We start from the raw sequence: 12,701 nt of genomic DNA on the forward strand, positions 1-12,701 counted from the left end.
TACTATCATTTAGTCTCTTCTGCTGGAGAAAGTGGAGCAGATCAGCCGGGCTCTTACCCTCGAAGTCAGACATTGAGTACATAATGGGGAGTTCTGTTCTATATGTGTATGTGTATGTATGTGTCCTGCTCCCCCTTGGAACTCCGGTCTCACTCATAGTGTCCCCGTAAATGGAATCGAATTTTCCTTTTTCCTTCTCTGTGGTGTTGCAGAGGTCGTCCACCCTGGACAAGCAGAACTGCATGTCAAACTCCCTGTTCTGCAATATTCCAAACAGCACGTCAGAGTATGCAAATATGGAGTAGAACGCGGATAGCCGGAAGCAGAACTCAAAGTTTGTCAGGTGCATCCATCTGCGCTGTGATTGGTGTCTTCATCAGAGTCATCATGATGGTCCACTATGTATTCAAATAGTTCAATGAGTTCTGCATTTTTTTCATACACAGTGTTAACTAAGCTTGAGGAGAAGTTCCGTCATGTTGGCGCCACTCTGGGTAGTCTTCGCTGGCATATTTCATCCAGTAGTTTTGCTCGTTTGACAGATCTTGAGAAAAACGCTGCTAGGCCACCAAGATATTGCGTTCTTTTAATTTACCAGCACCTTGTGACATAACCAGAGTAAGAGTGTGCGCATAGAAAAGAATGAACAGACCTTTCTTTCTCCTTGGCTCGTACTCCGTTTATACCAGAGGCCATGACTGTGGCCCCATCGTAACACTGTGCCACAACTTTGGCCGTGCATTCACACTCCTCCAAAAAGCTTATTATTCGGGCAGCAACCGCTTCTGTCCATTTATCCTCAGTTACATTCTCAAATTTGAAAAACCTTTCCTTCACACCACCATCGGTAGTGTAACGCAACACATAAGACTTTTGGGCCACATTGCTGATGTCTGTCGTCTCGTCAACCATGATTGTTACAAAGGGGGTTTTCTTCAATTCTTCCTTCATGACATCTGTCATTACATTCGCGACCGCGTGTATCAGGTCCTTTTGGACTTAGCTGGAAATGCCTGTGAACATGGTAGCCATAGCCAAATGGCAGTTTAACGTGCTGTCATACTCAGTCAAGAAATCCAGTATTTCCAAGTAGTTTCCCTTGTTAGCTGATTCTTTACCCTCATCATGTCCTCTGAATGCTAAATCTTGCTTGCCTAAAAACACAACCATATGAATAAGGCGCTTTAGAATCTCTCTGTTGTGCCTGACTTCATCATTGTGAGCAAGTGTCTCATTGCTCCGCTGCTCGTTAAGAAGAAGCTTTACTCTTGTTTCCCCAACTGTTTTTAAACTCACTGTAGCTCACAGGTGTGAAGTTGAGTGTTGGTGTCAAAGTGCTGACTTTGTCAAACAGGCTACATTTTTTAAACCAGCTATCCAGGTTGAGCTATTATCTGTGCTGAAGAGTAGGCAATTTTAACAGTAAAGCTTTTTTGTCAGCTCACATCTGGTTATCCACAGATAGCGCTCATAATTATTAACTTGAAAATGCCTTTGAAAACTCTTTCCTTGTTGAGCCAAATCAGGCAGTGGAGGAGTTGGTCTCCTGGTCTGTACAAGATTGAACTTTTCATTAAAAGTTAGTCTTGAAAAGGGCGATGCTAACAATTTAGCCACCACATCGTTCTCGATTACTCTCTCTGCAGTTGCCATCGCCATTGTTACATACACTCACAACAAAAAGCTAGCCAGCTAGCTAGGCTCAAGCGTGAGAAAACAAGATAAGGCTCGATATTGGCTCTGAATTAGTGACGAATACTTAGGCCCTCTAGAGGGCCTTGAGGCATCATACAATTGTCCAACATATTACAAGACAATTTGTGATTGGTTGATTCTACTGTCATTCCAAAATGCTGCTCTAATGGAAGTCAATGTCAATGGCATTGGCTGGTGCTTTCTATTCAAAGTCTGATGGCCTAGCCAATGAGTGTTGAGCCCAGATAGATTATTTCTACCAAGAGACTACCAAAGACAAATTCTGATTGGCTATTTTTCTCTCTTGGATGTTAACCCTTCTTTTTCCAACACCAACTGAAGAAATTCAATAGGAAGGTCATTACAATTAAGACAAAAATTATTAAATCAATGAAAACAAAATTACAATATATAAAAATATATACAGATTTTCTATCTGAGGGTGTAGAGGGCCCTGACTGTTCCCCACTGGGTATTTCTCACATTTTGCACAATATCTCTCCAAATACTTGCTAAGTTTGAAGAAAAGGCCTTCGCAGGCTCAGGATGTCCTGAGCTGACAGTAATACATTGCTGTATCTTTATCTGATGCTGTGTTAGACATAACCACTGGTAGACAGAAAACTGACTTTCAAGAAGTCGGCCCCCACCTAACCACCAGTTGTATCATGGCTCAGGCTAAGACCCAGATGCAGACACAAGAGGTGGATAGTACATGAAGTAATGGGAGACACCTGGTGGGGATGGAGACAATCACAAGACAGGTGAAACAGATCAGGGTGTGACAAGTTTGTGAACACAAATAGAAAGGAACAGTCTTTACATTTCTGCATATTTCTTTGAAGCTTCTTATCAAATGTCTTAATGATTTACTTGCTCATATTAAAAAGTCATCCTGCAAGCGTAATTCAGGGACCACATCTGCTACATACACATGCATCAATATAACACTGTTACGATGAGCGGCACATGAAAAGTCATTTCATATCAATCAACTCAGGAGAGTGCTCAGCACAATCCTCCTCCGTTTGCTCGATCCCCACCGCCATTATCAGGTTGTTTTCCCGACCAGTAGGCTGTGGTCAGTGGGGTAACGTCCATCCATTTCCAGGTCCTCTCGCTGTCTTTGTCAGTCAGGCCAATCCAGACCCTCTGTTTCAACTTAGTGAGAAATGTCTGCTTTGCTGTTTATGATCATCAGATCTGCTTCTTTCTCAATGCAGTGTTATCTGCTCTCATACGAGGATTTGACCCCAGAAGAGATGTAATACCAACTAGACTGAAACAAACAGCGTCCAGCCTTCAGGCCCAGTTTGTTTTAAGGCAGGAAATCTCTTCTGAAGCTAGTCTCTCTCTCTCTTCAGGTCTCTCTCTTCAGCCAGGTTGTTGTAGCTGGTCTGAACCTGGTCTCTCTCCACGGTCATGGTGTTGTAGCCAGTTTGTAGCTGGTCTCTCTCCACGGTCATGGTGTTGTAGCCAGTTTGTAGCTGGTCTCTCTCCACGGTCATGGTGTTGTAGCCAGTTTGTAGCTGGTCTCTCTCCACGGTCATGGTGTTGTAGCCAGTTTGTAGCTGGTCTCTCTCCATGGTCATGGTGTTGTAGCCAGTTTGTAGCTGGTCTCTCTCCATGGTCATGGTGTTGTAGCCAGTTTGTAGCTGGTCTCTCTCCACGGTCATGGTGTTGTAGCTAGTTTGTAGCTGGTCTCTCTCCATGGTCATAGTGTTGTAGCCAGTTTGTAGCTGGTCTCTCTCCATGGTCATGGTGTTGTAGCCAGTTTGTAGCTGGTCTCTCTCCACGGCCATGGTGTTGTAGCCAGTTTGTAGCTGGTCTCTCTCCACGGTCATGGTGTTGTAGCCAGTTTGTAGTTGGTCTCTCTCCATGGTCATGGTGTTGTAGCCAGTTTGTAGCTGGTCTCTCTCCATGGTCATGGTGTTGTAGCCAGTTTGTAGCTGGTCTCTCTCCATGGTCATGGTGTTGTAGCCAGTTTGTAGCTGGTCTCTCTCCATGGTCTGTAACTGGTCTTTCATCTTAGCCAGTTTGCTGTGACTTCGCTTCCTTTAGTCAGGTTGCTGGCTTTACAATCCTCAAACCCACTGACGACGTTCCATCGTGAAGACCCAGGCCTACGATCTCATCCAGTAGGAGAACACACAGCAGCCCCAGACACACTGCATCAGCTCTGGAGGGTCTCCTTCCTGAGTTATCAATACTTGAGGGGTAGCACCTGTTCTACCCCTTAGAAGTGGCATCCTCCTTGGTCTTATCTCTTGAGTCTTGGGAGAATATGGCATCTTCATAGATATTCTCATCTTTGCTTGCCCGGTCTATGTTTGCACATTTGTCCTCTGACATCTCCATGATCTACCACTGTCTCAAATGCTACTATCTGCTACAGAATATGTGTCACTGATCCCTCTGGAACCTTCATTACGCACACCTGGCCCCTATTCCCACTGATTGTATTTGTATATATGTGCCCTTTGTTCACCATGGTGCTGTCCATTATTGTTGCAATGTCCGTTGGTGTGTGTGAGAACCTGTGCTGCGTGTTTGGGCTTTTGTGCCATTGTGGATTGCGCAGTTGATTACGGGTCTCGTCTAGTGTGATAATCATTGTGCATTTGTGTATTTATTCGAGGAACTCCTCGCTCTTTTGTTTTGGGTTTCAACCCTGTGTTTATGTTACGTGTTTGTTTGGTCTTCATCCCCGTGCCGTAATTTGGGCTAAATAAGGAACCCTATTAGGCATTCCTGCGTCTGTCTCCCGAATCCATTATGCCAACGTGACAATATGTTCTAGTATGAATGCTGTGTCGTGTGTACGGAACGTTTTATAGGTGCCTTACCACCAATGAGCATGCCACACATAGACATACCAAAAAGATGTATGTGATTGGCTGCTGATTAGGTGTGAAAATAAGACAGCAACCAGATTCCTATGTGTGTGTTATCATTTTCCCTCTCTATCTGTAGCTGTTTTAGACATAGCCACTGGTGTACAGGGAACTGTCATTTCAGGAAGTATGTTTAGTCTGTTGAGTACTAGTCATACCTTTAGTAATAATCTAGATGTGACATAGGGCTTTACAATCGGATTTGTGTAAATGTTTCATGTCTTAACATATTTACTGACATTTTTCATTATGCGACAAAGACAACAATTGACAACACATCAATCAATAGTCAAGATAATTAAATCAGATTGCAACAACAAATTAACAAAAAACAAGCAAGTGAAAAAAGCACAACAAATTCTTCTCCTGGATGCCTATGAAGCAGACCAAACAGACCAGCGATTTGGGAAGTCAATGGGAGGTGCAGTCCGGCGCGACACGACTTTTAAACCTGATTATGCATTTATGCGCATGAGCTTAGCTAGCTAACATCACCATGACATCACCTACAAGTGTGATCTAGGATTTATATTAGAGAAGCAGTTCCTGGACCTCTTAGTATGCTCTCTTTGGTTATAGGCTTTTGGTTTCTGAAGCAAGGTCATTAAAACCTCTACCGCTTCTCTCTCCCGGATCCGCGATCCCCCCCATCAAAAAAGCTGACTAGCATAGCCTAGCCTAACGCCACAGGGATATCATATTACATAATTTTCATGAAATCACAAGTCCAATACAGCAAATGAAAGATAAACATCTTGTGAATCCAGCCATCATTTCCGATTTTTAAAATGTTTTACAGCGAAAACACAATATGTATTTCTATTAGCTAACCACATTAGCAAAAGACTCAACTGCATATTTTCACCATTTTTCTACCGCATAGGTAGCTATCACAAAACTGACCAAATAGAGATATAATTAGTCACTAACCAAGAAACAATTTCATCAGATGACAGTCTTATAACATGTTATACAATAAATCTATGTTTTGTTCGAAAATGTGCATATTTGAGGTATAAATTATAGTTTTACATTGCAGCTACCATCAAAAATATCACCAAAGCAGCCAGAATAATTACAGAGAGCAACGTGAAATACCTAAATACTCATCATAAAACATTTATGAAAAATACATGGTGTACAGCAAATGAAAGATAAACATCTTGTGAATCCAGCCAATATTTCCGATTTTTTAAGCGCTTTACAGCGAAAACACAATATAGCATTATATTAGCTTACCACAATAGCCAAACACACAACCGCATTTATCAGCAGCAAAAGGTAGCGATCGCAAAAAAACAGCAAAAGATACCAAATTAATCACTAACCTTGACCAACTTCATCAGATGACAGTCTTATAACATCATGTTACACAATACATATATGTTTTGTTCGAAAATGTGCATATTTAGAGGTACAAATCTTGGTTTTACATTGTGAATACGTAGCCAAAATGCACAAAATTCTCCAGAGATATTTTGGACAGTCACCTACTCTAATCAAAGAACTCATCATAAACTTTACCAAAAAATAAATGTTGTACAGCAAATGAAAGATACACTGGTTCTTAATGCAACCGCTGTGTTCGATTTTTTAAAATAACCTTAGTACGACATACAGCTTGCGTTATTGCGAGACAGCGCCCGCTATAAGGGCGGAGAATAGGACTAAACATTTCACACAAAAATACGAAATAACATCATAAATTGTTCTTACTTTTTGCTGAGCTTGCATCAGAATCTTGTAAAAGGAGTCCTTTGTCCAGAATAAATCGTTGTTTGGTTTTAGAATGTCCTTCTCTCCTATCGAATTAGCAACCTTAGCTAGCCAAGTGGTGCAAAGATGTCCATCTTCACCTAACGCAGAGAACGGAAAACTCCAAAACTCCCGATAAACGTTTAATAATCTGATAAAACTATATTGAAAAAACATACTTTACGATGATATTATCACATGTATCAAATAAAATCAAAGCCGGATATATTAGCCGTCTATACCGAACGCTTTTCAGAAGCCAATGCTGATGTCCTTCCCGCGCCTTGGTAGACAAAGGAAATTGTGGTCACGTCATTCCAAGAGCTCTTGTTCGACCTCAGATCAAGCTAGACACCCCATTCCACCTCCCACTGCCTGTTGACATCTAGTGGAAGGCGTATGAAGTGCATGTATATCCATAGATTTCAAGAAATTGAATAGGAAGGCCCTGGAACAGAGCCTCGATTTCAGATTTTTCACTTCCTGTCAGTAAGTTTGCTGCAAAATTAGTTCTGTTTTACTCACAGATATAATTCAAACGGTTTTAGAAACTTGAGAGTGTTTTCTATCCAATAGTAATAATAATATGCATATTGTACGATATAGAATAGAGTACGAGGCAGTTTAATTTGGGCACGATTTTTTCCAAAGTAGACACAGCGCCCCCATATTGACAAGAAGTTTTAATCAGCTGTGGATCTGAAAGTTTGGATCTGTCGTACTGTATGTGTGGGAAATAACAAGGACATCCACCTTGTCTAAAATTGCTAAGGCAGTTGTTGTAGTTGCTCAGTGCCCCGTCTCTTTCACCTTTTATGGCATTGTAGTTGATCTGTAGCTGGGCTCTCTCTAGAACTGAGATCTGTAAAATATTCAAATCAAATCAAATTCTCTTTGTAACACGCGCTGAATACAACAGGTGTAGACCTTACAGTGAAATGCTTAATTACAAGCCCTTAACCAACAATGCATTTTTAAGAAAAAGAAGTGTTAATTAAAAAATGTAAATAAAAATAACAAATAATTAACCTGTCTAGGATCAGCGTGCCGCTAGCGGCCCCCCCCCCCCCCCCCCCCACTGAAAAACCAGTGCCGCGAAATTCAAAAAAAATATTTTTTTAAAATATTTAACTTTCACACATTAAAGTCCAATACAGCTAATGAAAGACACAGATCTTGTGAATCCAGTCAACATGTCCGATTTTTAAAATGTTTTACAGGGAAGACACAATATGTAAAGATGTACATCTATTACCTAAAAACACATTAGCATAATCCACCATCTTTTATTTGTCCACCAACACCAGTAGCCATCACCAATTCGGCTAAACTAAGATATTTATAGCCCCTAACCAACAAAAAAACTCATCAGATGACAGTCTGATAACATATTTATGGTATGGGATAGGTTTTGTTAGAAAAAAGTGCATATTTCAGGTAGATGGCATAGGTTACAATTGCACCCACCGTCACAAATGGAATAGAAAAACTACTTAGAGCAACGTGTTTACCTACTTACTAATCATCAAACATTTCGTAAAAATACACAGCATACACGAATCGAAAGACACAGATCCTGTGAATACAGACAATATTTCAGATTTTCTAAGTGTCTTACAGCGAAAACACAATAAATCGTTATATTAGCATAGCACATAGCACATAGCAGCCCAGCATTGATTCTAGCCAAAGTGAGCGATAACGTCAACATCGCCAAAAATATATTAATTTTTTCACTAACCTTCTCAGAATTCTTCAGATGACACTCCTGTAACATCATATTACACAATCCATATAGAGTTTGATCGAAAACGTTTATATTTAGCCACCAAAATCATGGTTAGACAATGTGAAATGTAGCTCAGCTGGTCAGAAAATGTCCTTGCTCCACTTAGACAGTGATCTACTCTTATACATAAATACTCATAAACGTGACTAAAAAATATAGGGTGGACAGGGATTGATAGACAATTTAATTCTTAAACCTGTTGAGGATGGGGGCGCTGTTGAGACTATTTATGCTAATTGGGTAATTTTTGAAACGGCTTCCCACAAAATCCTTGATCGTACAATATGCATATTATTATTATTATTGGATAGAAAACAGTCTATAGTTTCTATAGGAGTTGAAATTTTGTCTCTAAGTGGAACAGAGCCCATTCTACAGCAATTTCCCTGACATGGAGTCAGATTTCAGAAATGTTGGCCACTGTTCTGAAGTCAGTTAAAAGGGCACTGTTATTGCTATGACTATACAGACACTGCTTACGTCTTCCCCTGGATGCCTTTACGTGATGACGATTTCAATGGGGTCGATTGCGCGTTCATAGGCACTACAAATGAAAAAACCCTGAGGCTAGTCATTCTTTTGGAGCTGCGTCATGCGCCTAGAGGACACCGGCCCGCACCTGTTCCAAGCATTAGTGAAGGGGGTAATATTACTCGGGTCATGTTTCTACTCGTTATGGGAGTTAAAAACATCATAAGGTAGTTAATTTAAAGCGTTTTATAGCAATTTATATCCGTTTAGTGCGATTTTGGGACATTTAATTCTTTAACGCTGTGAATAGCTGGGCACGCTTTCAGTTCATCCCGAACGCAGTTGGCATTTCCACATGGCAAGAGGACAGCTTTCCACCAAAAGACGATTACTCCCAAGAAAGGATCCTTTGCCCAAGATACTGATGGAAGAACAGCTCAAAGTAGGACATTTTTATTATGATAAATCGTGTTTCTGTCGAAACATTTTAGTGGCTTAGGACGCCATGTTTTTTGACGTAGCTTCGCTTGGCGCAAACTGTATTGAAAAGTAAGGATAAATTAAAAAATGTAATTCCGCAATTGTATTAAGAATTAAATTGTCTATCAATCCCTGTCCACCCTATATTTTTTAGTCACGTTTATGAGTATTTATGTATAAGAGTAGATCACTGTCTAAGTGGCGCAAGGACATTTTCTGACCAGCTGAGCTACATTTCACATTGTCTAACCATGATTTTGGTGGCTAAATATAAACATTTTCGATCAAACTCTATATGGATTGTGTAATATGATGTTACAGGAGTGTCATCTGAAGAATTCTGAGAAGGTTAGTGAAAAAATGAATATATTTTTGGCGATGTTGACGTTATCGCCCACTTTGGCTAGAATCAATGCTGGGCTGCTATGTGCTATGTGCTATGCTAATATAACGATTTATTGTGTTTTCGCTGTAAGACACTTAGAAAATCTGAAATATTGTCTGTATTCACAGGATCTGTGTCTTTCGATTCGTGTATGCTGTGTATTTTTACGAAATGTTTGATGATTAGTAAGTAGGTAAACACGTTGCTCTAAGAAGTTTTTCTATTCCATTTGTGACGGTGGGTGCAATTGTAACCTATGCCATCTACCTGAAATATGCACTTTTTTCTAACAAAACCTATCCCATACCATAAATATGTTATCAGACTGTCATCTGATGAGTTTTTTTGTTGGTTAGGGGCTATAAATATCTTAGTTTAGCCGAATTGGTGATGGCTACTGGTGTTGGTGGACAAATAAAAGATGGTGGATTATGCTAATGTGTTTTTAGGTAATAGATGTACATCTTTACATATTGTGTCTTCCCTGTAAAACATTTTAAAAATCGGACATGTTGACTGGATTCACAAGATCTGTGTCTTTCATTAGCTGTATTGGACTTTAATGTGTGAAAGTTAAATATTTAAAAAAAATTTTTTTTTTGAATTTCGCGGCACTGGTTTTTCAGTGGGGGGGGGGGGGGGGTGTGCCGCTAGCGGCACGCTGATCCTAGACAGGTTAATACAATTGCGGAATTACATTTTTTAATTTATCCTTACTTTTCAATACAGTTTGCGCCAAGCGAAGCTACGTCAAAAAACATGGCGTCCTAAGCCACTAAAATGTTTCGACAGAAACACGATTTATCATAATAAAAATGTCCTACTATGAGCTGTTCTTCCATCAGTATCTTGGGCAAAGGATCCTTTCTTGGGAGTAATCGTCTTTTGGTGGAAAGCTGTCCTCTTGCCATGTGGAAATGCCAACTGCGTTCGGGATGAACTGAAAAGCGTGCCCAGCTATTCACATCGTTTCAAAAATAAATGTCCCAAAATCGCACTAAACGGATATAAATTGCTATAAAACGCTTTAAATTAACTACCTTATGATGTTTTTAACTCCTATAACGAGTGAAAAGATGACCGGAGAAATATAACAGGCTAAACTAACGCTTGGAACAGGAGCGGGTCGGTGTCTTCCACGCGCGTTACGCACCAAGAAAAGACTTGCTAGCTACAGGGTTTTTTCATTTGTAGTGCCTGTGAACGCGCAATCGACCCCATTGGAATCGTCATCACGTAAAGGCATCCAGGGGAAGACGTAAGAAGTGTCCGTATAGTCATAGCAATAACAGTGCCCTTTTAACTGACTTCAGAACAGTGGCCAACATTTCTGAAATCTGACTCCATGTCAGGGAAATTGCTGTAGAATGGGCTCTGTTCCACTTAGAGACAAAATTTCAACTCCTATAGAAACTATAGACTGTTTTCTATCCAATAATAATAATAATATGCATATTGTACGATCAAGGATTTTGTGGGAAGCCGTTTCAAAAATTACCCAATTAGCATAAATAGTCTCAACAGCGCCCCCATCCTCAACAGGTTAAAGAGCAGCAGTAACAGTAGCAAAGCAATAGGGGTACCAGTACAGAGTCAATATGCGGTGTCACCGGTTAGTTGAGGTAATTGAGGTAATATGTACATGTAGGTAGAGTTAAAGTGACTATGTATAGATATTAAACAGAGAGTGCAGCAGCGTAAAAGTGGGGGAGGGGGGGAAATGCAAATAGTCTGGGTAGCCATTTCATTAGCTGTTCAGGAGTCTTATGGCTTGGGGGTAGAAGCTGTTCTGAAGCCTTTTGGACCTAGACTTGGCGCCCCGGTACAGAAAGAACAGTCTATGACTAGGGTGGCTGGAGTCTTTGACAATACCAGGCAGTGACAACCAGTCAGGATGTTCTCGATGGTGCAACTGTAGAACTTTTTGAGGATCTGAGGACATATGCCAAATCTTTTCAGTCTCCTGAGGGGGAATATGCTTTGTCGTGTCCTCTTCACGATTGTCTTGGTGTGATAGTTTGTTGGTGATGTGGACACCAAGGAATTTGAAGCTCTCAACCTGCTCCACTACAGGATCAGCGTGGCAGATGTGTTGTTACATACCCTTACCACCTGGGGAAGGCCCGTCAGGAAGTCCAGGATCCAGTTGCAGAGGGAGGTGTTTAGTCCCAGGGTCCGTAGTTTAATGATGAGCTTTGAGGGCACTATGGTGTTGAACGCTGAGCTGTAGTCAATGAACACCATTCTCACATAGGTGTTCCTTTTATCCAGGTTTGAAAGGACAGTGTGGCGTGCAATAGAGATTGCATCATCTGTGGATCTGTTGGGGCGGTATGCAAATTGAGGTGGGTCTAGGGTTTCTGGGAAATTGGTGTTGTTGTGAGCCATGACCAGCCTTTCAAAGCACTTCATGGCTACAGAAGTGAGTGCTACGGGTCGGTAGTAATTTAGGCATGTTACCTTAGTGTTTTTGGGCACAGGGACTATGGTGGTCTGCTTGAAATATGTTGGTATTACAGACTCAGTCAGGGACATGTTGAAAATGTCAGTGAAAACACTTGCCAGTTGGTCAGCGCATGCTCGGCGTACACGTCCTGGTAATCCGTCTGGCCCTGCGGCCTTGTGAATGTTGACCTGTTTGAAGGTCTTACTCACATCGGCTACGGAGAGCGTGATCACACAGTCGCCTGGAACAGCTGATGCTCTCATGCATGTTTCAGTGTTGCTTGCCTCGAAGAGAGCATAGAAAATAATTTAGCTTGTAGGCTCGTATCACTGGGCAGCACGTGGCTGTGCTTCCCAATGTAGTCTGTAGTGGTTTGCAAGCCCTGACATATCCGTCGGAGCCGGTGTAGTATGACTCAATCACTCCATTCTGTTACTGACCATTACTGTAACTAAGAAGTATTACCTGTACTCATACTGTACTGTATGTGTTGGTAGATGGGGAACTGTCATTTCAGGAAGTTAAGTCCAAATTATGTGTTCATGCCCCTGACACCAGTTTGTGAACACAGATGGTAAGGATAGTTAAAAAAACATATGTATATATATCTTTAGAAACCAGATTCCTAAACTGTATGTGTGCTATCGTTGTATCTCTCTATCTAATGCTATTTTAGAGATAGCCACTGGTAGACAGGGAACTGTCATTTCAGGAAGTCAGTTGGCATATCCTTGCCACAAGTTTGTCTTCTAAATTCAAAGTTAATTTCTAGTCAGCTACTTCAAA

The 12,701-nt window shown here is 41.0% G+C and overlaps 1 protein-coding gene across 4 annotated transcripts in view; it reads left to right on the forward strand.

Annotated features, from left to right (window-relative positions):
• Nucleotides 1-12,701, forward strand: part of LOC129823648 (ephrin type-B receptor 1-B) — a 482,949-nt gene that overhangs the window by 253,030 nt on the left and 217,218 nt on the right. The gene's annotated exons all lie outside the window — the stretch shown is intronic.

Source organism: Salvelinus fontinalis, chromosome 26 (genome assembly GCF_029448725.1).
Source record: "Salvelinus fontinalis isolate EN_2023a chromosome 26, ASM2944872v1, whole genome shotgun sequence".
Taxonomy (NCBI): Eukaryota; Metazoa; Chordata; class Actinopteri; order Salmoniformes; family Salmonidae; genus Salvelinus; species Salvelinus fontinalis.